Raw genomic sequence first — 26,951 nt, forward strand, 5'->3', positions numbered from 1 at the left:
AAGATGTGACAGCATTTCTGCTTAGTAACTGGCATATTATTACATGGTACAAACTATCTTAGTGATTTGTCATAGTTTTTCTCTCCTTCTGCACTAATTCAGATTATTTCTCCTAATCAACAACTTACCAAGAACAAAGTTAAAAGATCTGACCTTAGGTAGTGAATTAAGGTGGATGAAGACACAACAATACTATCAGGAGTGATGGAATATTGCGCGAGTGCAGTGACTAGGGTCTTAGAGAAACCTGATGGTGATCTGGTACATCACATGGCTTGTTTAACATCACCCTCTTTACAACAACCGCAGTTCTACTTCCTCTTATTCCATTTTCTTTCCTGTTCAGTGGCTTGAAATCCTCAAGTAACTCATGTTCTGATTCAACAGTATTTCTGTAACTCCTTTCTGTGTTTTACCTTTTATCTTCCAATGTGCTTTTTTCCCCTGTTGGTACAATAACACACAATTCCAAAGTGCCATCTAATGCACTATGCCACTGAGCACCACAGCCAGTGATTTTAAGTGTACTAAATTATCTTCTGGTTGAAAAGAACATAAGCCGAAGAAATAAATGCCTCTTAACTAAAGGCAACGGTCAAAGAAACTTTTGAATGGGTAGTCGGAAAATGCTTTCAGGCCTGCCTATCAGAGCGGATTGAGAACATTTGCGCTAAGCAGAGCCGTGATGTTACGTGAGCAGTGAGAAGGTGCACAACAGCCACGTATTTTAATTAAAATACTTTTATTCTTTTCTTTTAATATAAACATGAGGAAGAAAAACCACACAAGTTGTAGCATCCTTTTCAAAATAAAACTGCAATCGATACTTGAATCTCCAAGCTCCATAAACAACATTTTTTGAGGTGGTAGACTGTAATATTTTATATCCATTATTTATCGTTTATGTCTCTGTCCTTTAAAAATGATGGAACCTGTGGCACTCAATATAATGTGAAGCCTTGCTATAAAGAGAGAAAGTATTTATAGCCCAGAAATGCTTTGTTTACAGGCAAAATTCCTAGGATTATGTTTGAGAAGGTAGGAGAAAGATTTTACATAGTTGAGAACACTTTTTTTTTTTAATGTTTCACATTTAGGTGACATCATTACCAATTTCCTAAAAGACTGATTACTGGACCTCCCTGTCTTTTAATGGGCTTCCTGGTGGCTAAGTGGTACCCTGTGTTTTAAAAAGCCTGAGGTAAGGGTTCCTAAGATTTATCTTTCCTCAAGTAACAACTTGAACTGACACACCTACAGCCAGGTTAACACGCAGAACAGAAAAGCTGTTTCATGTCGCTTACTTCCCTGTCACTACTACTAGGGTCCAGTTCCTTTCAGTTTATTATCGATAACTAATGCTATTGTTCGTAATTCCTTTACCAAACCTATAAAAAAGAAACTTCCGGGCTCAAGCAGATCAACAGCCCAGCCAGGCAAAGGACTATTTTAAAAAGAGGAGGCCAGGTCTATAAAGATACAAGATATCCTCCTGAAGTCTTGGTGCAATTTGAAGCTTTGATACTTGTAGAAATATAAATGCTACAAACTTACAAAACATCACCTGAGAGTTTACTTGAATTTCTTCTAAACTCATTTAGTTTTGTAAATTTTAAACATTAAGCTCTTAATTTTAATCTTTTGTTTTAGCCTATTGTTTGCCATCTTCAAGAGGGACTGAAACAAAAAATTCAAATTAAAAGCTTAACATCTAAGATTTACAAAACCAAATGAGTTTAGAAGAAATTCAAGTAAACTTTCAAGTCACATTTTGCGTCTGTAGCATTTATACTTCCACGGCAGTGTCCTGGAGTGTCCAAGCACACTGTATTAAAGCTTAAAATTGCACCAAGACTTTTGGGACACCTTCTATTTCACTATCTGCTTATTCCTGGACTAACAGGTTGGCTGCAATTATGAAAATATCCTTTAATACAAGTATTTAACAAAGAGGAAAATCATCAGAAAATGAGAAGCACCATTAGAGTTAACAAGAAACGCAGCAGGGACCCAATAGAAGCAGGTAACAACATACTTTCTCTGCTTATGATCCCAAACATGCTAATATGCTAATAAGTAGTGCTTGCAAAAAAACTGAATGACAAGTGTTATTCAGCAGCTTTTTGGTTTAAACTGATTGCCAAAAATGACTAGCAGCTTCAATGAAATAGGGAGGAAGAATCCTTCAAAACCTAACAGTGCTACAGCAGTCTGTTCCTAAGTGGCTATATGAGTTGTCAGGAGTCCCGTGTTTGAACGGCAATACTGCACTGATTCTAAAGGAATATGCAGCAATATGGGTGAGAAAAATAGGAAAAAGTAAAAGTTATACAGTTAGTGTCTTTAAAGTCTAAAAATTTAAACTATTAAAAAAACCTCACATAGTTCACAGTTATCGGCCTACACAGTAAGCAAATATCTGTGGGTGGGTTGGGAGCTTTTAGCTTTGGAGTGGTTTTTGTAACTCTGTTTACATTAAAAAGGACAGAAGAGTGTGTTGTCTTGACAAGGTCCAGTTTTTTCCTATGACCATAACCTTTGCTGTCTGCAAGTCTCTTGAATTCAGTGTCTTTCTTCTGGGTGAAATACTAACTTTGCTGGTTTCTGAGCAGGAGAGGTGGTATTTCTCCAGTCCTTGTTACGAGGGGTTCATGATGTTACAACCCCTCACCTCTCTCTGTTCATGAGAGGATGGCATTGGAGCGCTGAATACCAATGAAATGATCAGCGCTGAAAGACCTTCTCACAGCAACTCTGCCCACTTTGTATTTGTCTTCACACAGTCTGGAGATGGCCTAAGAAAGTCAATCAGATAGAACATAAGTATAATTGGGGGAAAAAAGTTCCAACCTTAAAGAAAGCAGCATTGATAAGCCACACATCTGCATTCATTTAGGTTGACAGTTGCTGCTACTTTGGATAGCTCATATCTACACTGCTGATTCCCTAAGATAATATTCTTCAAGGGCTATGATGAGATTGCTGGGGCAGGGAGGAACATATTTAAAAACTGGGTTCCCAAAATAGGCCCCATCTAACAGCAATATGATGTTACCTACATACTAGGTCCTTAAGCATAATGAACACACCTGAGCAAAATCAGTGTTTACCCAGCTATTCAACTTCTATTCAGTCTTCATTATTTACTACACTACGAACATTTTAATGAGGGTAGGTGTGTGTTGAAGGCAAGAAAGGTCTAGTGATGAAGCACTACAAGGTGCTATTTCACATGCATGTAAATTATTGTAGAAAAATGTCTTATTTCTAAAGTACCAAGGTACCAGAAAAAGTGTCAACTTTATATGTATTCATTTCAGTTGTAAATTTTGCTGTATACCCACCAGAAATCACAAACTACTTCAAATTACTCTTCAAATCACTACTACAAATTCCTTCATCCCATGTATGTTACCACTTCCATTAAAAACCCACCTACTTTCTACATCCAGTTTCTGAACCCACATTCTAATTTCCAAGTATAGGTCTCACAGGTTAGCCCCTGATGCTTCTGGTCTAATAAACTCATGGGGCTGAACTGTGATACACAAACACACACTACAAGCTCAGGCAGTTAAGAATGGTAAGTAATTATCAATGTACATATGATTAGGGACACAATTATAAGAATTATTCCTGTATGGTTATATGTAAGTGTGGAGGTTCAAATGGAAAACCATTAAGAACAATTAAATCTGATTTAAAATATTCTGAATTATGGTTACATAAGAGATATCTGTAATTTTTTTAAAAAAATAATGTGATATCTCTGTCTAACCCATAAAAGACACAGGGAATAAGATGCCAATGGGTTAATAAGCTCTGCAAACTGTCAGTCACTGCAGAGTGTAAGTCAGCCACAGACGCTGGCTTTGGTGGCTGACAGAAAACCCAGTTAGTGAATCCCCAGTCTTACCTCTAGGCTCTGTGCTCTTTCTGTGCTAAAAGGAGCAATTGGAAAACTCAGGTTGTCGTCATCTGCTAAGGAGAAAAGGTCAAAGTAGTATCTGGCATAAACACTGGTGGAAACCTTAAGATGAAACTGGAGGAGCTCCACAAAGTGCAGTTCCGCCTCATTCCTGGGGGAGGAGAAGACAAAACCAACATAGGACAATTTTAGTCAACTGGGCTATCTTCAGAAACCCCATTCTGTGCCACAACAGCTCTAAATACAGCTTGGAAACAAATAACGGCTCCCCAGCTGGATTAATACACTCATGTTCAAACAAGGGACAGCTCTTGGTGGTTCTTCCTGCGTCCTGGCACTTGGAGTTTGGGACAAGGGGGGGAGGTTACGGCCCTCTTATGCACCCATGCTGCTGACTCGGGGGCTCATTCCTCAGAGTTCCATCAGTGCAGCTGCGCATTCATGCTCCACGCTCGCTCACACGGCCCCGCTACAGTCATCAGATGACAGGAATGATGTGTGCTGTTTACTAGCTCTGGAGAACTTGCAGACATTCCCACAGATAACAGGAAGGGGCTTATTGAAGTAGAGACACGCCAACAAAAGGAGTAGGCACATCACCACGGCAACAAATGGGGCCATGGAGAGCCACTGCTATTATCTCTGAGGGGAGAAGACTCTTGAGGCAACAAGGATTCATCTCAGATAAATAAATAAATAAGCTACACGCGATGCGAAAGGGAATCCCCTCCCCCCGCTCCAGTGCAGGGGACTGTGGCAAAGGGCAGAATGCAAGTTTCTGTTCCTCTTAATCCCAGTAGGACCAGAAGGTGTTCCTGGGACAGGATGGGATACACTTTTCAAGCTATGGGAGGCAGTAGGATTAAGGGGAGACGTCTTGGCTAGACTAAATGCACCTGAGCAATGACCCCGATGGAGCAGTTCCCCCTGCGCTCTGTCCGCCGGCCCTGACTAGGACAGAAGGTGCATAGGCACGCAGGGGGCGAATTCAATGAAGTGGGAAAGTAGGGTCCTGGGAGCAGGTCTTTCCTGTGGGACCATACACAGTCATTAGCTTGTCTAATGTTTAAGTAAATAAAATCAGAGTAAGTCTTACCACTTTCACAGCAATCACTTTAAAGAGTTAATTATATACAAATGATAAATACCCAGACAAATGAAAGTGACTTATTTTTCAAAATATTTGTTTCCTGGTTTTAAAGTGTTAATATTTTATCCATTGGTAAGTCATCAAATGTTTGATGTTCTCCTGCATGGAGAGCAGAGTGTGAGCAGAAATGAGGTTTCTCATTTGCTGAACTTTAAACCTAACTGAACCTACCTCCAAAATTAATTTCCTGTTCATATGGCCATAAGTCTATAGAAATGTAAAACAGATAATGTTTTGATAATCAGCTAATGAGGACTTAATTTATTATGGGAATAAATGCACTTCACTATCCCTTTTATATTCTCTTCCACTAATACATTTTAATTGTGTGGAAATACAGTACTTCATAGGATTAACATGTCTATTAACAGAGCTTTACTTACTGAAGAAAAAGGCATTAGAACTACAGAATACGCTTCTGCGTTTTTTTTTTTTTTTTAAATGACTAGATGACTGAAGAGCATGCCATTTATAGGTGCAGCAAATTTTCTGAACAGCAGCTGCTCAATATATTCAAACAAGATACATGAATGTTAGAAAACTTTTAAGGAAAAGCTGATAGATGCCAATTTTTCAATTTAGACTCAAAATGAGACCATTACAAATAGCAGCCAACAGCAGGGGGATGAGACAAATGTGACTTGAACACTTGGCTGTAATGCTTTCCAGTTTCCAAAGATCATAAACAAAAGCAACCTATTACGAACATAGCTCCTGGTGATTCTGTTGTACACAGAAAAGGGCTGTTTACAATTAGCTTCTTCCTGTAGCTAGACACTGCCATCAGTGCTATTGGGCTCACATCTATGAACATCCACACACTTCCCTGCATGTTCTCTGATGCTGTAACTGGACCCAGAGCCCCCGTCAGCTTAGCTGCAGGTTCTGAGAAAATTTCAGCTGCCATCATGGCAGACCTGGTGTTTATGATTACACATTTTCCTTCCTTCAAGGAACCAGTTTAAAGATGGATGATAGTGGTGCTCAACGTCACCTTAGTTTCTACAAATTCCAAAAGTACTTCTACTTATCTCGAATTATCTGCCGTAACACTAAGGTGGCTACCAGCAATATCACCATGACCCTTTCTATCATCAAAGTGGACATTTTCACCAAAAGCCACTTTGACAGCTACCAACAATCACTGGTCCCTTCTCTTAGTCACAAGCTTCTTTGCTTCAGTTGTAAATATGCACTTTGGTAAATCTGAATTAAGAGTCAGGGGCAAAGGGAACAAACTCTTGCCACTGCCTGCCATGACCTTGATCGTCCTCTGCTGTTCAGTATAATAAAGAGGTGCCCCTTTACGTTTTCCTAAATGCCACCCACAAGGACATTTTTCCTGTCAAGTGAGCACTTCTAGAGTCTGCTGCAAATACCTCTCTGGTTCCTGCTGCCTCCCACCCTCGAGGCCCTTCCCTGCAGCCAGACAGCAAGCCTGATGTTTCACGCCCATGGGAGCATGCCATCTGTGAGGAACCCCCCAAGTTAACTCGAGGCCCCACCAAGTACCACTGTGGTTGCTGAGTGCCCCGGGTGAGGCCCCACTGACACTTCCTGGGCTATCTGAGACAAAGGAGTTTCCTAACTCAGCAGACCTACTTCTAAACATGGGGAACACTCCTGACAGTGGAGGAGACAGAACACAGAGATCTGAAACCTTTCTATTTGGTCATCTGTACATCATGGTTTCCGTAACAACAGAACCTTAGAGACAACCTCAGATTACAAAAGAAAAGACCTGCAAAAACAAACATACAATGTGTGACTCAAGTTGAAGTTATAACCTCAGTAGTCTGGAGGTGCTAAGATCTCAGCAGTGACCACTTAACTTCCAAGGCCAGACATGTGTCTCTTAAAAACAGACTGGACCTGGTAGACAGCTTTAAGAAAGACGTGAAGTTATTTACTGCATCATGTTGTTCTGGTAGTGAGCTTGTAAAATGGCAAAAACCACCAGAAAAGTAATTTCAATTTATCAAGCAGAATATTACAACAGTAACACACCAAGATTTAACTAATTAATGATGGGAAATACAAATGGTTATACTACAGCTAGACAGAAAGAAGTCTAATTTTATATTTATACCTAATTCAGCTCTCTGCACAATGTAACATTTCTTAAAATGTAACATATCTTAAGCTGTAAACTTTATGGGAGTAAATAAGGTATTGGAAAATGGTTAGACAGTTCACCGTAACCTTACAAACTCACATGTCCTCAAGTGTAATGTCCTTTAGGATCTGGCAGTAGTCCGAAATAGCCTTATCGTCCCAAATCTTGGAGGCAAGAAGAATGGCTCCCAAAACAATTCTTTTCCAGTTAGTGGGGCAAAGGTCGATCTCAGCATAAGTTAAAAGCCTTTCTAAGTAAACCTGCAAAAGTAGAGGACTGACCTTTGATTTTAGTTCAGTTTAAAAGCTGTCATAGAATTGTTAGGAATGATAGGTTTCATCTGTTTTTAACATATCTTTTATTCTTTGGTTCTACAGAGACTTTTGCTTGGCCAGCCAAGGCCAAAGGCCAGGTCACCGTTGTAAGGCAAATATTTCTGTCAGTCTGGTATTTCTACTCTGCCCATGTGAATTTCCAACCCAATTTTGGTCGCAGGAATGAAAGGACATCTCAGCATTCTAAAGACAGGCATTGTGTTATTACCTTCCCACTTGTAAAAGGCAGCACGTATGGCCCAGCATTGATTCAACCGTTCAGTAAATGCTTGAGTGCCTACCGTGTGCAATGTACCTACCATACTGGTGGTGGGTACGTGGCAATTTTACATAAAGCTTGAGTATGTAAAACTCTGGTAAGACTGAGCATTTCTTTATCTTCTCTTCAGAGGGTGAACTTGAAGATAATAACTGGTGGTCAAGGAGCCTCCCAGGTCAAGGAGCCTCCTTGCTGCGCCCCACAGGGCAGGCAGCACGGAGCAGCTGTGCTTTACACTCAGGGCCTCTTCAGGGAAGATTCACGCACAAAGAGCTCTTTGTTCACACCCCGATTTTTCACATCTCCATTATTTCATAACTCACTGGTCTTACATATTCTGCAACTTAGTCAATTTGTTTGGTTCTAAGGTGGTTAAGAGCTGCCGATGTCTGAATCCCTGGGGCTCCTCTAAATCTGCCAGGTAGTTTGTGAGATGACTTCATGGCTTCTTTTATATGTGTCAAATGGCTATTCTATAAAGAACCAGACCAAGTTAACAGCTGAGTAAAGACTAAAGACATAAGTTGTGATGGTGTTACCTCTGCAGAAGAAAATATATGCCATTTGACAAAAAGAAAAATGTCCCGTTATCAGACTGACAGCTCCGATCTGCCAAAGCTCTCCAAACTCAATTGTGTTTCAAACACGGTTACTGAGATTATATACTCTTAGTGAACTTCTGCACCCCACTCCCCAGAGAACTCCACACGCGCCAGTACTCTCCAAGAACGAGTCTCCCGCAGGGTCCGCCCCTCTGCTGTATTATGGCACTGACAGAGGCAGTTCAGCCTTAGGGGCAGTCCCTCAGCTTCCTCTCAGCTTCACTTTATAAAGGCAAACCTGGTCTCATTTACACCACTTGCCCTCCTGTCTCAGTGGAAGTTACACTTCTTTCTTTTCCCTGAAGCTAACTCTTCTATGAATGAAGTCAGTCCCACCTCTCATTTCTGCAGAACACTGTTCCCACAATTCATCTCTTCTTGAACAACCCCCTCTCTGTCAGAGATTTTCTCCAATGTTTTCTTACATGTTCTCAGCCCATCCGTCACCACCCCTTAGAACACTTCCTTCAGGAAATGTTCTGACACTGGCTCCTCATGACCCATCCTCTCCTTAGCCCATCTAGTCTGCCCCTGGCCGCCACTGCCCCCCTGAAACTACTGAGGCATGGTCACTGCTGCCTTCATGACAAACAGCCAGCACTCTTCATCACAGCGCCCCACTCCCCAGGCCTGCCCTCAGAGCTGAGAGACACTGCCACACGCCTGGCTGCCGGGACCAAAGACCTCCACTTGAGTTATCTCACTACCATCTGTTGGGAATTCTTATCTCCACTTTCACTGGTCACCTGCCGGCTCTGCTCTTCTGTCCGTCACTTCTGGCTTCTATCACTGCCATTGCCTCCTAACTTCTCTGCTTCCACTGAAAGCCAACCACAGTCTGTTCTCCCCAGAGCAGCCAGGAGAGCCTCTCAGATTAAGTGCACTTCACGGGCCTGCTCAACATCTGCCAGGGCTCTCCCATCAAACAGGTCACTTCTGTGGCCTGCTAGTCACGAGGCCCTGGGTGAGATGCCATCGTCCTTCTGTGCCCTCATTGCCTGTGCCTTCCCTCATTCCCTACTCTGATCACAGCGGCACCCTGCTGACCCCTCAGCACAGAACCCGCTCCTGTCTGCGCCTCGTGCTCTGCCCCCTGCCTGTGCTCTCAGGCCCCTCATCTTCCTCAGTCCAGCCAGGTCCTGGTTCAGATCTCACCTCTGTAAAGAGGCTCTTCCTGGTCTTTCTAGCGTGCATGTGTTAAGTCGCTCAGTCGTGTCTGACTCTGTGACCCCATGGACCCGTCTGGCTCCTCTGTCCATGGGGAATTCTCCAGGCAAGAATACTGCAGTGGGTTGCCACTCCCTTCTCCAGGGGATCTTCCCAAACCAGGGATGGAACCCAAGTCTCCTGCACTGCAGGCAGACTGCTTCCTGTCTGAGCCACCAGGGAAGCCCCTCGAATCTCTCCATCCCTTTACCTTGCTTTCTCTTTCTAGCTTTCACTACTACTTCAAACAGTCATCTTTTTAAAAATACTCATTTTAAAAAGTCTTACACTCTGTGGTACACCCGATACTTACACACACTGTAAATGAACCATACTCCATAAAAACTAGAGAAAAACAAAACCCTTATGTCTGCTATACTTACCTCAGAAAGGCAAGAACTCTCCTCTATGCCCAGCACTTAGAACCGTGACACGGGCAGGCATCTGGTGCCCATGTATGCCCTAAGGAGTTCCTTGGCAGCACTCAGCACGTGCACCATGCTCTCCTTCTTCAAGCTCTCCTGGCAGCTCTTCTGATTCTGTCCTGGGTTTCCTACCACTCCGGCCACTCCTCTGGGGATGTGTCCTGTGAGTGCTGACAGTCCCCACAGATCTATCTTCTCCTCAACTTTTATTTAACGTACTTTCTCTGCATTTGAACAGCTACACGTAATTCCCTGCCTCTTGCTCAGCTTCGGGCTCCAATCCCATACAGTCAAATGACTGCTAGACACTGTCACTCTGCTGTCTCACAGGTCCATCGGGCTTAACTTGTCTACAAAGAAATGCCCCTCTTCCAACCCACACACCCTCTCCTGCCTGCATTTCCCAGCTCTCCACGTGCCAGCGCCACTCCCGCCTCTCTCAAGCACATGCCAACTGAGCCCTGTACCTGGCTCGCAGCTCCAAGAAAAGGCCTGCGTCTGACCCGGGCCCACTGAGGGGAAGCCTCCTCTCCTACACTCTGCCTGCAGGGGCGCGGGCAGCGGTGGACGCAGGCCCTCCCTCCAGACCATGCAGCTGACCTTCCCCTATGGGTTTGCTATAGGGAGGAGTTAGGCAATCCCAACGACCTCTCAGCTGAATATGATGTATTAGTCAAATGATGAAATCTTACCACAGGAATTCAGTATGGATGACAGAAAGGTCCTCACATAGCTGGAGCTCGGCAGGCTAACCTGAGTAAAGCCTTTCCAAGCACTGCTGACACCCCAGTCCTGGGTACCTTCACACGCCGGCACCAGGGGACAGTAGAGATGGTTAACACTGTCGTCCAAGGTCAGGGAGGTGAAGGCAGTCAGTCTCAATCAAGACACACATCACACTGCCTAGGCAACACAGCCTGAGACTCAGAAACACACTGAATCTACACCTGCCGTGGGCCAGGAAGTTCAGTGATCGCCTCCATCCTACCACCCAGCACACTTTGCCGGTGTGCGCCTGTGTGCCCTGTGTGTGCATGCATCCTGAGGTGTGGAAGGAGAAACCAGAAGTCTCTCCTGCTGCCTTTAACATCAATTGTTTTGTGATGAGAAAAGCAGTGGCAACATTTTAAATCATGATGATTACTAAAGCTCAAATCTGTATGTTTTCATTCCTTTTGATACATTTCTCTTTAATAAAGTTCTGATGATCATTTCAGGAACCTACTTTCATTTGAAAAACAGGCCCATACCTTCTGTACAAGAAAAAAATTTCTAGAGATGCTTCTATTAAGAGAAAAATATATTACCAAAGTCACTATTGCACATTTAATAGTAGCCAGCTGGGCGGCACTGAAGAGAGCATACACAAATCTGTAGATGTATTTGGGTTCAGGATCATGCTGAAAGTACTCCTCCGGAACCCTTTCTCGCTGAAAGAAGAAAAAACACAGTGTTAAGTATCCACTGAAGAAAAATACTTAAAAGTACCCTCAAGATAGCAATCTTCACACGTGGGCCCACGTGCTACTTAAAATAATTTTGACTAGGTGACATATCTTGTAGTCTTTTAAATATAAACAATTGGATCCTAAAGTACCATAGTGATTCAATACTCACTACCATTCATTAAAGAAAAATGCAAGCACAACCTCAGAAAATGTATTTTCACCTTCTTCCCCAAAGAATTCTAACCAAATGCAAACTATTTTTAGGCTCAAAGTCTTGCTGATCATTGTACGTCATCAGACTTTTCTGCAGTCAACTATGAAAACACCTTTCCAGTGTCCTGTAACCAGAGGCTCTAAGAGTGTGCTCTCTTACACAGCGGTCACCAGTCACATGTGTCTACTGAGCACCTGAAGAAGTGAGTTTTTAAACCCTGTCATTTTAATTAGTTTAAAATTTAAACAGTTTTTAAATTTTCTCCTTAGAGGTCTTACATATGTGTTAGGAAATGTTTATATTGTGTGACGCTATGGAAAATCATCCTTTAAAAACCTACATTTTCTGTTGCTTGTGTATGTTTACTTACCTGCTCATTCGTCATACAAAGCGTAACTTGGTTCTTATCAGTCACACCCCTGACACAACATGCTTTTGGTAAAATTACTTGACATAATATGGGGTGGGGGAAGAAGACTTAAAGGAAGACAATCTTGGCTTTGAGCTGGAGGCAATAATTTTCTTCTAGTAATTAATTTCAAAGCAAATCAGCATGAAATAAACACAACTGTAATAAGAGAAAAATACACCTTCAATAAAAGTGACACTTACTGTGAGTGGATGTGATCTCTCATCAAAAATGTCCAAGGACCTATTAGAATCTCTATAAAATAAGAATGTGTATTTTAAAAATTAATTCAGGAGTTACTAGCTTAGTAAAATATCTGCTAAAAGTAGAGAGAGGAGTAGAGGAAGCTTAACCTTAATAAAGCAAACAGTTTTACATATTCTCCTGGATTCTGCCCTTAGAAAGGTTTTCTGACCTATTTTATACTCAGCACACCAAGTTGCATGAAATCTCTTCTATAACCAGCCAGAGCTGCCTTTACCCACACAGACCCCTTCTAACAGGCAATGTTCGTAGACCAATACATTTCCACTTCACTAACCTCACAATGGAATATACAAGAACATTTTATAAAGTGGTAGTAGTAGGCAATAAAGTCTTCTAACTTCAATGAATGTAAATATGAGATTCATGATTTTTTCTTGTCTCCACCCCGCTTTTGTTCTTCATATTATATTCTTATTGTTTATTTCTTCTTGTCTCTTTTAAATAGTTTGAGTTAAAAATTTTAATTGTCTTTTAAGAGAGACCAGGCTTTTTCTTTTAAATTCCACCACACTACTACACTGTGCCCATTTAAACAGTAGTTCTGCAAATGTGGTCTATAGGCCTCTATAGGAATCTCCCCTGGCCCCTCTTCAGAAATCCTGTAAGTCCAAGAGGTCAAAACGTGTTTTATAAGAATACCAAGACATCACCTGCCTTTACCCTGTTTGACACTTAACTATGATTGTATAAAAGCAAAAGTGGGTAAAATTGCTCATTTCTGAGTGTGAATCAAGGCAGTGGTATGAAACTAAATTAGAAGTCATTCACTTATTCCTGGCCAAATGAATGTAAAAAATCTGCTTCACTTAAGAACATCCATGATGAAAGAGTAAAAATTAAGTGTTCTTAAACCTTTACTCTTCTTCTTCATATTCTGAGTAAGCGGAAAGTATGCATTAAGCGCTTGTATGGACTGAAATATGGCTGTGCTAAGGAAGAGCATTTGTAACTTACTGGTAACCAAGTCACTTTCTTCCCCCTAGAACATCATATTTAAACCACTTTTTTCATGAAACGCCAATTGACAGTCATTTTTTCAAAAATGAACAAAGTGAGCCTGTCACTTCAAAGAAAACTCTAAACTATTTGTTGCCAATGATAAAATTCAAACCATCAAGCTAAAAATATTAGGATTTTTGGAAAATTTGTACCTTCCAGTGTGTTATTTATGGTGAGCTTGATTTATCAATACTTAAAGACTTTCCTGATAAGACTGGTAGTGATACTAACAAGAGTGAGTTTTTGACACTGTCTGAAGACATGTGAACCAATACTTTGCAAATGACAATGTATAATATAAAATCATGTACAGATAAAAAGATCCACTCAGTATGCATGACAGATCAATGGGCATTAATTTAACATAGTATCTACCTCAAGTTCACTGATAATGACTTGGAACTCCATCTTAACTAATTTAATAAACTGGCACATGTGGATTTTGGGGACAGTATCAAAGAATATGTCCAATTATCTCAAGGCTTTAAAAATTCACCTTTTCCCAACTATATGTCTGCATGTAGCTGGATCTTCATATTGCTTCTTCAAAGCAAATGACTGAAGACAATGTTGACATGAGAATCAACTGTCTCCTATTAATGAGATACTATCCTCTCCACTATTTTGTTGTGGAAAATGGTTATTTTTCATTAAAAAAATGACTTATGTTAAACACTGGGGTCCCCAGTCAGATGGTGATCTCATCCCTCAGGAGACAGTGTTCCTGTCCTAATGTGGAGAGAAGCAGAACACCTTACTTGCACCTACAGAGCAGAGGCCGGGGTGCTGCTAAACACTCTGCGGCACACAGGGTGGCACCCCACGCCAAAGCCTCATCCGGCTCAGAACTTCAGCAGTGCTGAGGAAAGCCTGTTTTCACATACAGTGGATTTAATTTTTTAAATTTTAAATTTCAATTTCTAATACAGTAAATATCCATGTAAACCACATAAAACTTAAAGAATTAAGAGTCTCAAAATAAAAATAAATGATTCACTTCAATACTGTAATGAAAGGACTCCTAACAGTAAAAGCTTACTCTAATACTGTCCATTGTTATTAACACTAAACTTGATACTGTGTAAATTAATTAGCTGGAATAACAAGACAGGTTTTAAAAGAGCTCACCTGTTTTTTATGTGGTTATATATTTCTAAGCTCACCCTGTGGAGGAAAAAAAAATATTGTAATAATTGGTTTTTATCACATTAGGCCTGAAGACATTTTAAAGGGTTGGTAGAGAGGTAAGACCATCCAGATGCCCGGTGGCCCCCACACCCCCTAATTCAGAGCAGTACCCATAGGTGGTATCCCCCATGTTTTAGGTTCTTTGGCTTTTAGCAAAATTAGGAGACCCAAAATATAGATGTGCTCTTAGAAGACATGTTTGGGTTGATTATTATAATATATAAATTCTTACATATTTCCCCGGTCATTTGTCCTTCTATGCACAGAATCTTTCATCCCATACAAGTTACATCATCTATCCACATGGTTAAATTTAAGCCATACAGATTTTGTGCGTGTGGCTTTTTGTTAGGCACTGCATTTCAGTTGATTCCGTTCGGTGGTCCCCCTAACACATCTATTTTCCATTATTTCTCTAAAAGTAAGTAATACAAGTGCTCCATATCAAATAAAATGGATTTAAAATCACTTTCACACATAATTATTAGAAAATTTAATAGCAAAATTTTATAGTCACAAAATTGATGATAGGCCTAGTTATCCTGAAATAAGCACTGCTAATAAGGCAGCACAATACAACACAGTACACTATCAATGACAGGTATTTCCACATTATTTTAAATAAAGTATTAACTAACCAACAGGTACAAGTCCTCAGATAGTTTTTACACTACTATAGCCCTAAGTTATTCACAGATGCTGTGTATTAGGCAATTAAGGGGTTCTCTGGTTAAGTTATTTGCTTCCCTTTGTTCTCAGTATCTAAAATGAAACTCAAAATAATAGAGAGAAGGCAAATCTGAATTTTGTAACTCCTCTATAGAATCTTAGCATTTGCAGAAAGGCCTGTAACACTGTTAGCATCAAAGATGGATACTTCTATAGTGCTTCAAAGTTTCTTCAAATTGATTTTAAAGTCACAGAATTAAAAGTTACACGATAAAAAGGGCAACTGAACCTAATATGATACTTAACCCATTTTACAAATAAGAGAATCAAGGCTTAAAATTGACTTACTCAACGTCCCACCAGTTATCAGAAGTAGTTCTCTTTCTCCTACCCTCAAAGCAGAGAGTGGTTCCCAAGGTCAGCTGCACACTGGATTACCCGGGACGCTTTAAACACTGCCTGGCTTCTGCTTCAAAATGTTCTGATTTAACTGCATTAGGTACGACCTGGGCAACAGGATTGTATTTAAAGCTCCCCAGGTGACTGCAACGTGCAGCCAAGTCTAGGAATGAATGAGTCAGGGTTAAGATCAGAATCTCTCAGGATGCTTTTGTCTATGAAATCATGCCTCACACATCATTCCTCAGCTTGTCAAAAGGGGTGTGTGTGTGAGAGAAAGAGACACAGGGACAGAGAGGCAGATAGACCCACAGACTGTGTCTTGAGGGCAGGGAGGAAAGGTGGAATTCATGTATGTGTTCAGAGACATACATCTTGAAAAAGTTGCACAAGTGATTCTAATAAGGCTCACCTACCCCAAATGAAAACTAATCCCATCGTATTTTTCAAGATCATTCCTAAAAGCCAATTTGCCCTATTAATTTTCTCAGTAAACCTTTATTTCATCAATAATGAATGTGAATGGTCATTTTTAAAACTTAATGAGAAAAAAATTTACTTTATTTCCAAACACTAAGACTAGGTTGAGAATAAAAAGCATGAAACCTACTTGTCTGAGCAAGGTTAATCTTTAAAACTACTTCTGAATTATATACTGGAACATCAGGCTCTTTTGAATTCAAAAGAAGCTGTGAGTCTAGCCACAGTGAGAGTAGTTTTTAACCCACAGATTTAGAGTCTTGGCTGAATAAAAACATTCAGTGATTACGAGAGAAGTGCCAAAACTCAGGACTTTAAAGAGCAATGGGGCTCAGTTTTTGTTGAAATACGATTTGACCGAAACTAATATTATAAGAAAGTTACATTATTATGATTGTGAACTGGTTGTTTTTAATTAAAGTTAGAAGTTACTGATCATTTAAATAGCTAAAAAATAAAAAGCCTTGCACATTAAAAATTAAATTAAATTTATAAGCTAATTATACTTTTAAGACAGAAAAGTAAAATTAATGATAAGGATACTAATATATTTTTTTTAAATTTTATTTATTTTTTCAGTGGGTTTTGTCATACATTGATATGAATCAGCAATAGATTTACACGTATTCCCCATCCCGATCCCCCCCTCCCACCTCCCTCTCCACCCGATTCCTCTGGGTCTTCCCAGTGCACCAGGCCGGAGCACTTTGTCTCATGCATCCCACCTGGGCTGGTGACCTGTTTCACCATAGATAATATACATGCTGTTCTTTCGAAACATCCCACCCTCACCTTCTCCCAGAGAGTTCAAAAGTCTGTTCTGTACTTCTGTGTCTCTTTTTCTGTTTTTGCATATAGGGTTGTCGTTACCATATTTCTAAATTCCATATATATGTGTTAGTATGCTGTAATGGTCTTTATCTTTCTGGCTCACTTCACTCTGTATAAGGGGCTCCAGTTTCATCCATCTCATTAGAACTGATTCAAATGAATTCTTTTTAACGGCTGAGTAATATTCCATGGTGTATATGTACCACAGCTTCCTTATCCATTCATCTGCTGATGGGCATCTAGGTTGCTTCCATGTCCTGGCTATTATAAACAGTGCTGTGATGAACATTGGGGTGCACGTGTCTCTTTCAGATCTGGTTTCCTCAGTGTGTATGCCCAGAAGTGGGATTGCTGGGTCATATGGCAGTTCCATTTCCAGTTTTTTAAGAAATCTCCACACTGTTTTCCATAGCGGCTGTACTAGTTTGCATTCCCACCAACAGTGTAAGAGGGTTCCCTTTTCTCCACACCCTCTCCAGCATTTATTGCTTGTAGACTTTTGGATAGCAGCCATCCTGACTGGCGTGTAATGGTACCTCACTGTGGTTTTGATTTGCATTTCTCTGATAATGAGTGATGTTGAGCATCTTTTCATGTGTTTGTTAGCCATCTGTATGTCTTCTTTGGAGAAATGTCTGTTTAGTTCTTTGGCCCATTTTTTGATTGGGTCATTTATTTTTCTGGAATTGAGCTTCAAGAGTTGCTTGTATATTTTTGAGATTAATCCTTTGTCTGTTTCTTCATTTGCTATTATTTTCTCCCAATCTGAGGGCTGTCTTTTCACCTTACTTATAGTTTCCTTTGTTGTGCAAAAGCTTTTAAGTTTCATTAGGTCCCATCTGTTTATTTTTGCTTTTATTTCCAATATTCTGGGAGGTGGGTCATAGAGGATCTTGCTGTGATTTATGTCGGAGAGTGTTTTGCCTATGTTCTCCTCTAGGAGTTTTATAGTTTCTGGTCTTACATTTAGATCTTTAATCCATTTTGAGTTTATTTTTGTGTATGGTGTTAGAAAGTGTTCTAGTTTCAGAATCCAGATAGGAAAAGAAGAAGTGAAACTCTCGCTGTTTGCAGATGACATGATCCTCTACATAGAAAACCCTAAAGACTCTACCAGAAAATTACTAGAGCTAATCAATGAATATAGTAAAGTTGCAGGATATAAAATTAACACACGAAAATCCCTTGCATTCCTATATACTAACAATGAGAAAACAGAAAGAGAAATTAAGGAAACAATACCATTCACCATTGCAACAAAAAGAATAAAATACTTAGGAGTATATCTACCTAAAGAAACAAAAGACCTATACATAGAAAACTATAAAACACTGATGAAAGAAATCAAAGAGGACACAAACAGATGGAGAAACATACCGTGTTCATGGATTGGAAGAATCAATATTGTCAAAATGGCTATTCTACCCAAAGCAATCTATAGATTCAATGCAATCCCTATCAAGCTACCAACGGTATTTGTCACAGAACTAGACCAAAGAATTTCACAATTTGTATGGAAATACAAAAAACCTCGAATAGCCAAAGTAATCTTGAGAAAGAAGAATGGAACTGGAGGAATCAACCTGCCTGACTTCAGACTCTACTACAAAGCCACAGTCATCAAGACAGTATGGTACTGGCACAAAGACAGAAAGACAGATCAATGGAACAGAATAGAAAGCCCAGAGATAAATCCATGAACTTATGGACACCTTATCTTTGACAAAGGAGGCAAGGATATACAATGGAAAAAAGACAACCTCTTTAACAAGTGGTGCTGGGAAAGCTGGTCAACCACTTGTAAAAGAATGAAACTAGGATACTAATATTTTCAAGTAGCATTTCCCAAACTGTTCTGGAAAGTCAACATTCATATGCTAAGAAGACATTATTTAATGTTCCATGGACAACCCCAAGGGAGGCAGGAAGGTCTGCATCCTGTTTCGTTTTTAATTCTCTCTCTTAAATAAACTTGAACATTCCCATGATTAGGGCGTTTTGAACTGTGCATCTCCAATTGTGGACTATGAGGGGCTTCCAGAAGTTGAGGAATAGTTTTCGTCATTGTAACACTGTTCGTGTCTTCTTAAGTATAAGCCTGGCCACAGCCTTGTTTCTGAAACTTCATCTCTTTTTTTGTTCTCTGCTTTGATTGATACAGTGTGTTAGAGATACACATATATAAACAAAAATTAAAAAACAAAAACAAAAATTTAATGTGTCTATTAAGTTAAAATCTCAGTTGAACAAATTTCATCTATGGAGAAATTAAGCTTGAGAGTATGCCCCTTAAAACGGTTTTGATATATTTTCCCCCTCTTTGGGGGAGAGGAAGGAGAAGTAAAATTTCCTACAGAAATATTGCAGGAAAAAAATGCACGGTGGGATAAATCTGACCAAGTCCAGTTAAATTTAACTGCAGATTCACTTCAGTGCCAATAGGGGACAAGCTGTTCCTTCTTCTAATGGTAGCTTCCAAACTAGTATACATAGTTGTAGGACTCTCCCAACTCATAAAGAAATAATTTTTTTTCTAGAAACATACAATAAACAGGTACCTCTGTTTCTCATTATGTTCAACATTGTCTTAACAATAGAAATGAATCAAATGAGGTTTACATTTTTCCTGGGATTTCTCACTTGCTAACTGACTTTCCCTTCTATCATGTACTCTATGATTAACATGGAAACTGAAGACTCATATTGAGAGGTCCCTGAAGCCAACATAGAGTTGACACCAGTTTCTTAACCTGATCACTGAAAAGGACAAACCAAACGAATGAAATAATGTATGGCGAGGATGCTTTCAGCATGAAGGGGGTCTGCCACTCAGCCTTGGCAACCTAGTTGTACTCACCATTTTATTGTGGTTCTAAGATTAGGCTCGCTGACTGTGCTGTCATCTGGAAATATGGTTGGGCATGAGCTATACCTTTTAGTAAGCTTCCTTGGAGATACCTGAAGGGGAAGGGAGATAGAAGAAAATGTCACAGTAAGTTAAACCTATAAAAGTGTGTTTTTTCCTTGGTTAAAATGTCAAACGATAAAGCATTAAGATTTTCCTTATACTCCATGAACTGCTGAGTGTGGCATCACGTGCAGCTCCATGGGAAACCTCTGTACTCTCACTTCCACAGGCAAGATCTGAGAAATGTGGTATAAACTGCTGCTCTTGAAAAAGGACCCACAAATGAACCTGGAAAGCACCTATTATAAATTGCCTTTATAGTAATGAGAAAGCTTTTAGTAAGACTTCAGTGTTTCTTCCTTAAGCAATGAAATGCAGCGGAGATTTCTATTTCTATTCATTTACTACAATAAAATGCAATGCTTTATATAATATCGATGTGAGAGCATTTCATTGCAGTCAATGAACGCCAATCATAAATGTATTAGTTTGGGAGACAGTGTGAGGAAACAAGCGTTTTTGAATCAGAGGCTGGGCATGCCAGGGCTGCTCTATCACTAGTGACCTGAAGGCCATAAATCTCTTTGAGCCTCAGTTTCCTTATCTGGAGGATGAAAGGGTATAGCTTTAAGATTCTCTCACAGCCAAGAAACAGACAAAGCAGCTCTGAGAATTTCACGGTTAAGTAAGACTGCCATTATATTACACAAGGGAGAGCCTCAGAGAATACTTTCCACTCATCTCACAGTTTTATTAATTCTACTCTACATGTTATCTGCCACTCATCATGGCACTCTGCTGCCTTGCACATGCTGCTCTCTGCCTGCAGTGGCTTCTTCCTCCTCCTTGTCCCAGCAAGCTTGACCCCATCGACCTCCAGCAAACCTCAGCCAGCAGCCACACCACCAAACTTCTACCTTTCTGCACACTTACACCTCTGTTTCACCACCTGTTACATGGTCTCAACTGCTTGCCTGGTATCCCCCTCCTAAGTAAGCAAACAAGCTCCTCCAGGTGACAGATTCTTACTGCTCCTCCTCCAGCTGCTGAGAACAGAATCTGGGACAAATTAGGAATCAAGAAGCATTTGACCAATTATTTAAGATCGATTACAACTGGAAGGTAAATCATGCTAATGATACACATTCAAACTATCTGCAGTGGTGCTGGGTAGGTGACAAAGAGCTTTGTCAGACCCTCTAGAGAACAAGCTATCTTTAAAACACTTTAGAAGTATCCATTTATTTGTGAAGAGCCCAAAACACAGCCATAGTCAAATACTAAAACAGCCTGAACTATGTGAGGACAATTCTCTTCCTTTAAGTAAAGGCCAATAATCAAATCCCAGTCACTGTCAGTAGCTCTGAGTAATAGCATTCTTTAATACCACAGAACACAAACAGTTTTAACACTTGGTTTTCTTGGGTTTTGTTTACTAATTCCGATGAGCCTTCCTTCCTTCTATTAAAATAGTTTTCACCACGCTGTCACACTCTATCCATGTCCTCCACAAACGCATCAAAGGTGAAACAAGGAGAAAGTCTAGTCAATGTTTTTTTTTAAATACAGAGCATTTAAATAAACATTGCCAGTAGCCAATAATAAGAACTATCCAAATGGGTGTATAAGCCACCGTTTTGCTTGTTTCAGGTATTTTATGGCAAGGCCACTTACTCCTTATTAACAAAAAGTTCTACACATAACATACCTGAAAAGTACCACTATTTGGGAGAATTTCTCCTTCAAGCTAGAAATGATTTCAACTGAAACTCATATATTCCTTAAGCCATCTGGTTAATGTGTAATTTCAGAATCTCAAAAGAGACACAGCATGAAAACTGTTCATTCAAATAGTTATATTCTAAATGAAGTTATCTTTTAAAAGGTCACCACTATTAAGAGTATGACACATTACACACAGTAAAAGTCAGTTCTGACTATAAAATCTACCTATGAGGGGAATAAAAATAGTAAGAAAATGCACCAAAATATAGACTAGTTTGTAGAGCTTTGGCTTTGGGTAACATTTATCCCGTTTTTCTCTATTAAAACTTTTTTCTTTATTATGAATTATATCTGTTTATCTTTGGAAATATTAGTGCTGAAACGTTTAAGAAGTTTAATCAGACGTAGCCCTACAGACTACGGGCGCTCATTTAGTCTATCAGTAACCTACAGACTACTGGCTAGATCCTACCAAAGAAATAGTGAACGCTTCTCCAGGCCTACTCCTGAAGCGATTCAAACTTTTGGCATCTACTATTCACTAAAGGATGGCAGAATTAAAGCCTCTGAGCAAAGCCTGGATGTATTAGCTGCCAACAGGTTACTTTCCCCTCATCTCACTTTAAAATTTAAGGTAACTGTCCTTTATGATTAAAGCCTTATCATCACTGGCTCAAAACCTCAATAAACTACACTGACAAAGATTAATGATATAAAATGCAAATACAAAAATCAAACAGCAGAACCCACTCACTGATAGTTTAATGTTCAATGAAGAAGAGTATTTACCTTCATTCAGAGCTAAGGACAGAACAGATGGACTTCTACAATCTTTACAAGAAGGGAAAAGGCTTACTTAGTAGACTTCAGTGTTAATGGCAAAGACTAGAAAATCATCATACTGGAAGACTAATAAGTAACAATCCCCCCCAAAACTTATCATTAAAAGTCAAGCACCTGTTGAAATTCTGCCTCCACCCAAGTGAATCTTCCCATCCTGCCTACTGCCTCTGAGTTTAACCCATCAAAAAAATTAAGCTGAAATTCACTTTTTTCTTCCCCTTTCCACAAGCTTTAGATGTGTTTATTAATAATTATTAAGACTTTAACTTAAAATTTTGTAATATTCTATGCATTAGCGTGGGGCTTCCCTGGTGGCTCAGTGGGTGAAGAATCCACCTGCCAATGCAGGAGACGCAGGTTTGATCCCTCAATCAGGAAGATCCCCTGAAGAAGGAAATAGCAACCCACTCCAGTATTCTTGCCTGGAAAAGTCCATGAACAGGGGAGCCTGGTGGGATACAGTCCCTGGGGTTGCAGAAGAGTCATGTCTGACTTAGCAACAAAACAACAAGAAGTGCATGAGTGTAAACTACTCCATCCACATTACTGCACGTTAATGGCCAATGTGGCAGGATGAGTAGTCTGAACAGGATTCTTATCAAGGCCTTAGTAGAAATGTGCAGTATTCTAATTGTAGGTATAATAGAAAGTACTGTCTGAGTCAGTATCATTAACTATACTGAATTAAAACTTTTAAACTGAGAATTTACATTCAAAGTATAAATCCAACTTTGAGTGGACCAACCACAAATCTACTTCTTTTCCCACCTTCTTTCAGAGATATCATCTCATTAGAATTAAAAGTATTTTGTCAAAAAAGCTGTACCCAAGACAGGATAAACTGCAGATGATTTTTGATGTTTGAAAGATGAAAAAATGAGATAAAGGAGTAGTAACTGACATGGCATAACAGAGGAAGCACAACCTTGGAACTACAGAGTGACTGGGCCAGGAACAACAAAACCAATCTGGCTTACAGAACCCAAGGCAGGTTCAAAATTCAGAGACGTGGTCGCCAAATCCGTGCAGTGAGGTCTATCAGTTAGCAAAGTGATGCTTCCAATTAGATCTTAACAGACAGCGAGGGACCATCACATGTTTGAGGGAAACCTCCAAGAAGTCACAGATCAAAGCAGGGAGAAGGAACTGATGGGAATGATAAAAATCCAGGAGCAAATAAAAACTTAAAAAAAAATCTTCAACATCTACAGAAAGATGAGAAATTGCATCAGTGAAAAAAAGAATGAAAGGATGGAAGAGAACTCTAAAAAATAAGGTAGACAAAACAATATATTCAATAGAAGGATTAGAGCAGAGTCAAGGAAACCTCCATGAAGTAGGACAAGAAGACAAAATGGAAAACAGAAGGGGAAAAAAATCTGTACAGAAATATTGCTCTAAAATTTTCAACATCTAACAGGAATCCAAAAGAAAAAAATAGAAAATACCAAAGCAGCACACAAAAAAAATCACTAGAAGAAAAGATGTTCTGCATGTTTAAATGCCCCAATAGCGTGACAAGGTCTATACCAAACCATGTTATGAAATTTCAAAACCCCACAAAGACAGAGGGTACTACAAAGTTCCACAGGAGGAAGGAATGGAGAAAAGACTAACTTGGTAATATACAATGTATCAAATTCAATAGATTTAAGAGCAACACTGTAAATGAGAAGACAAGAGGGAAATGTCTCTAAAACTGCAAAAATTAGTTTCGACCTAGAATTCTACACTGTATCAAATAGAAGGAGTTTCACAGAGGCTAGGTCTTTATAAAATTTTTGCTCATGTGCCTTTTTCCAGGAAAATGTGCTCCAGTAAAACAGGACAGAGGGAAACAGAATCTAGGACATAGGCGATCCAACACGAGAGAGCAGTGATGTGAGATCCCAGGTGACTTCACATAGATATCCCAGGAAAACAGGCACAGAGCTAGTCCAGGAATCATTAGTATGTAGGAGGTAGGAAGACAAAAGGTTGGCGAAGAGTGTCTCCAAGAAGAAATGGAACAGATGTGGTTTTCTGGATGGTAAATATTTTTGATAGGCATGTGACAAATGTTACAACATTTGGGGGAAAAAATAGCTGTTAGAGTGAATATAGTCAGGAAATTAATTCCACAGAACAAAAATGAAGAATGTGAAAACAGGGAGACTGGCCAGGGAGCTACTCAACTATGTTGGGCTGTGTGAGATCATGTTTGCTAGAAAAAGCAGAACTGGATTATCCTGAGAAGTGTAGAAGTGCTCAGATTTCATTAATATTGAAGAAAAAGAATGAAAGGTGTATAAGGAGGTGGCACAGAGAACTATATGGCTCAGCAATGAACAATACTTGCTTAGTCATAATAAAGTAAACAGTGATTCCGATTTAACAAAAACTGATGCATGTAAAGGGACCAGAAGGAGGGAAATAAAATCACGGTGGACGAGGAGGTTAAGCTTTCACCTGTTGTGCCAAGAAGTCAATGGACGGTGCTAAAAATTAAATTACCTATTACACTTTTATTACTTTGGTTAAAAACTAAGATAAAAAATTTAAGGCAAAAGAATTTAAGGTAGATCTTTATGCTATAACCATATTATTGAAATTTAACTTAAATGTCAGGACCCTTAAAAAAAAAAAGGGTACTACTAAGTCAAAAACCTTTCTGAATATACTTGATAATTAGGAACTAGAGATTCAGAAATTTTATAAATAAGAGGTTAAATGCTAACAGTATTGGATCCATCATACTTTTTAGGAATCATGGCAGACATACTTTTAATTAATCAAACTATTGATTTCTTAACTTTTCAACTATTTACTCACATGGTTTAAATGGTTGCTCTTCCTCTTTTCTCGCACTAAGAATAAAAAAAAAACTAACTGATGAATTCTGATAAAACTACCATAGAAAAATAAGTCACTAATTATCTGATGGATTACCAATATACACAATGAGTTAAAATTTCATTCTGTTTTTTAAAATAACTTCCAACAAAATATATAATTTAAACCACCCAGCAAAATGAATCCTATAAATAATATTTAAAAACTTAGTTTTACTATTTGACTAATACTAACAGATACTCTGTATTAGGTACAAATCAAAGACTCTCCATTTACAAAAGAAAAGGACAAAGCAAATTAGGCCAGGTGAGATATTTAGCTGATAAAAAAATTTACCAGCTGCACAGTATGTAGTATTTTCTAGTTCTACATGTACTTTAGTCACCAGGATTAACAGATGACAACTCCAAGTTCCAGTTTCTGGTCAAGCACCCGTGTCTCTGGAAGCATCCCGAACCACTTATTGGTCACCTACTCAAACACCCAACTTAAAAAATACAGGTTCTTTACACACTGGAAAGTAATCTATAAATTTTAACATACGTGCTGACCTCACTGAACATACATCGACAGCACATAGAACTGTTTTGCTCCAACAAAGGCCAGAAGAATATAAGCTCAAAGAGGGTCTTAGGCCATACACTTTCCCATGGCATCACAAGCACGAATTCCTTTAGACTGAGGAGAGACAGGGGCATGGGAGAGTGTTTCTTTTACTCTCTCCACCGTCTCTCTACAGTGTGAGCAGCTCAGGAGTCTGGAAAAGACTGAGAAATACAGTAATCCTAACTAAAAATAATTGCCTCAAGGCAAAGTACACACACTTTAAGAAAATGCAAACTAGAAACCCCAGGAGCTCCCAGGTTGGAGAACATGTGGTACACTCTGGGCCCTGCCCCCATGCCTGGCCCTCTTCCGTCTGGCTGTTCCTGAGACAGACCCTTTGATAAAAACCAGTAATCTAATGAAAATAAAAGAGGAAAAGAACCCTCTATTTTTTACTGTGCTGCATTACTTCAAATATTATAGAACGTTCACTTCTGGTATTCCTGCTCTCATAAACAACCGAAAAACCTGATCATATATGGCTTTTTAGCAAATAAACTAGGATTTAACATATATTAAGGAAGACAAGCAGGCAAGACAAGCAGGAGTGCAAAAACTTCTGATTCTCATCTTAAAACAAGCAGGACACTGGAAATTTACACAAGGTTTCCCACACTGAGGATAACCTTCTGGAAAATCCCATATGGCAGGCACATTGGTCTGATTACCCTGACCCAGCACTACATCAGGATGAAAGAACTTTGAAGAGCTAAAAGTTCTTATAAGAACTTTTAAAAGAACTTAAAAATTCACATGAATCTGGATGTGAGAGAGGTTCACCCGGTTGAGCACTGTGCAAAATGGTGCCGAAATCACAAGCCTCGACTCCCATACATAACAACTGATTATGAAGACCTAACTGTGACCTAAACCGTGTCATTCATCTTTACCTCATGTGCTCTTGGAGCGAAAGGAAAAGGACAAAGTAGCATGGAAAAACAGACCACAACTAAATCATGTGGCAAGCTGACTGCTGATAAAGAAATAGCAAAGTGTATAAACAGATGGTCTGGGTGTTTTTCCTCATTAAAACAGTGACACCTAAATGAAAAATGTATCATCACATATTAAAATAAAACATCACATATTAAAATATTATCACATATGAAAAA

At 39.5% G+C, this 26,951-nt stretch overlaps 1 pseudogene; it reads right to left on the minus strand.

The window, feature by feature from the left end:
- Positions 1 to 723: 723 nt before the first annotated feature.
- The window catches only part of LOC122684184, a 193,482-nt pseudogene continuing 167,254 nt past the window's right edge, over positions 724 to 26,951 (minus strand).

Source organism: Cervus elaphus, chromosome 26, assembly GCF_910594005.1.
Source record: "Cervus elaphus chromosome 26, mCerEla1.1, whole genome shotgun sequence".
Taxonomy (NCBI): domain Eukaryota; kingdom Metazoa; phylum Chordata; class Mammalia; order Artiodactyla; family Cervidae; genus Cervus; species Cervus elaphus.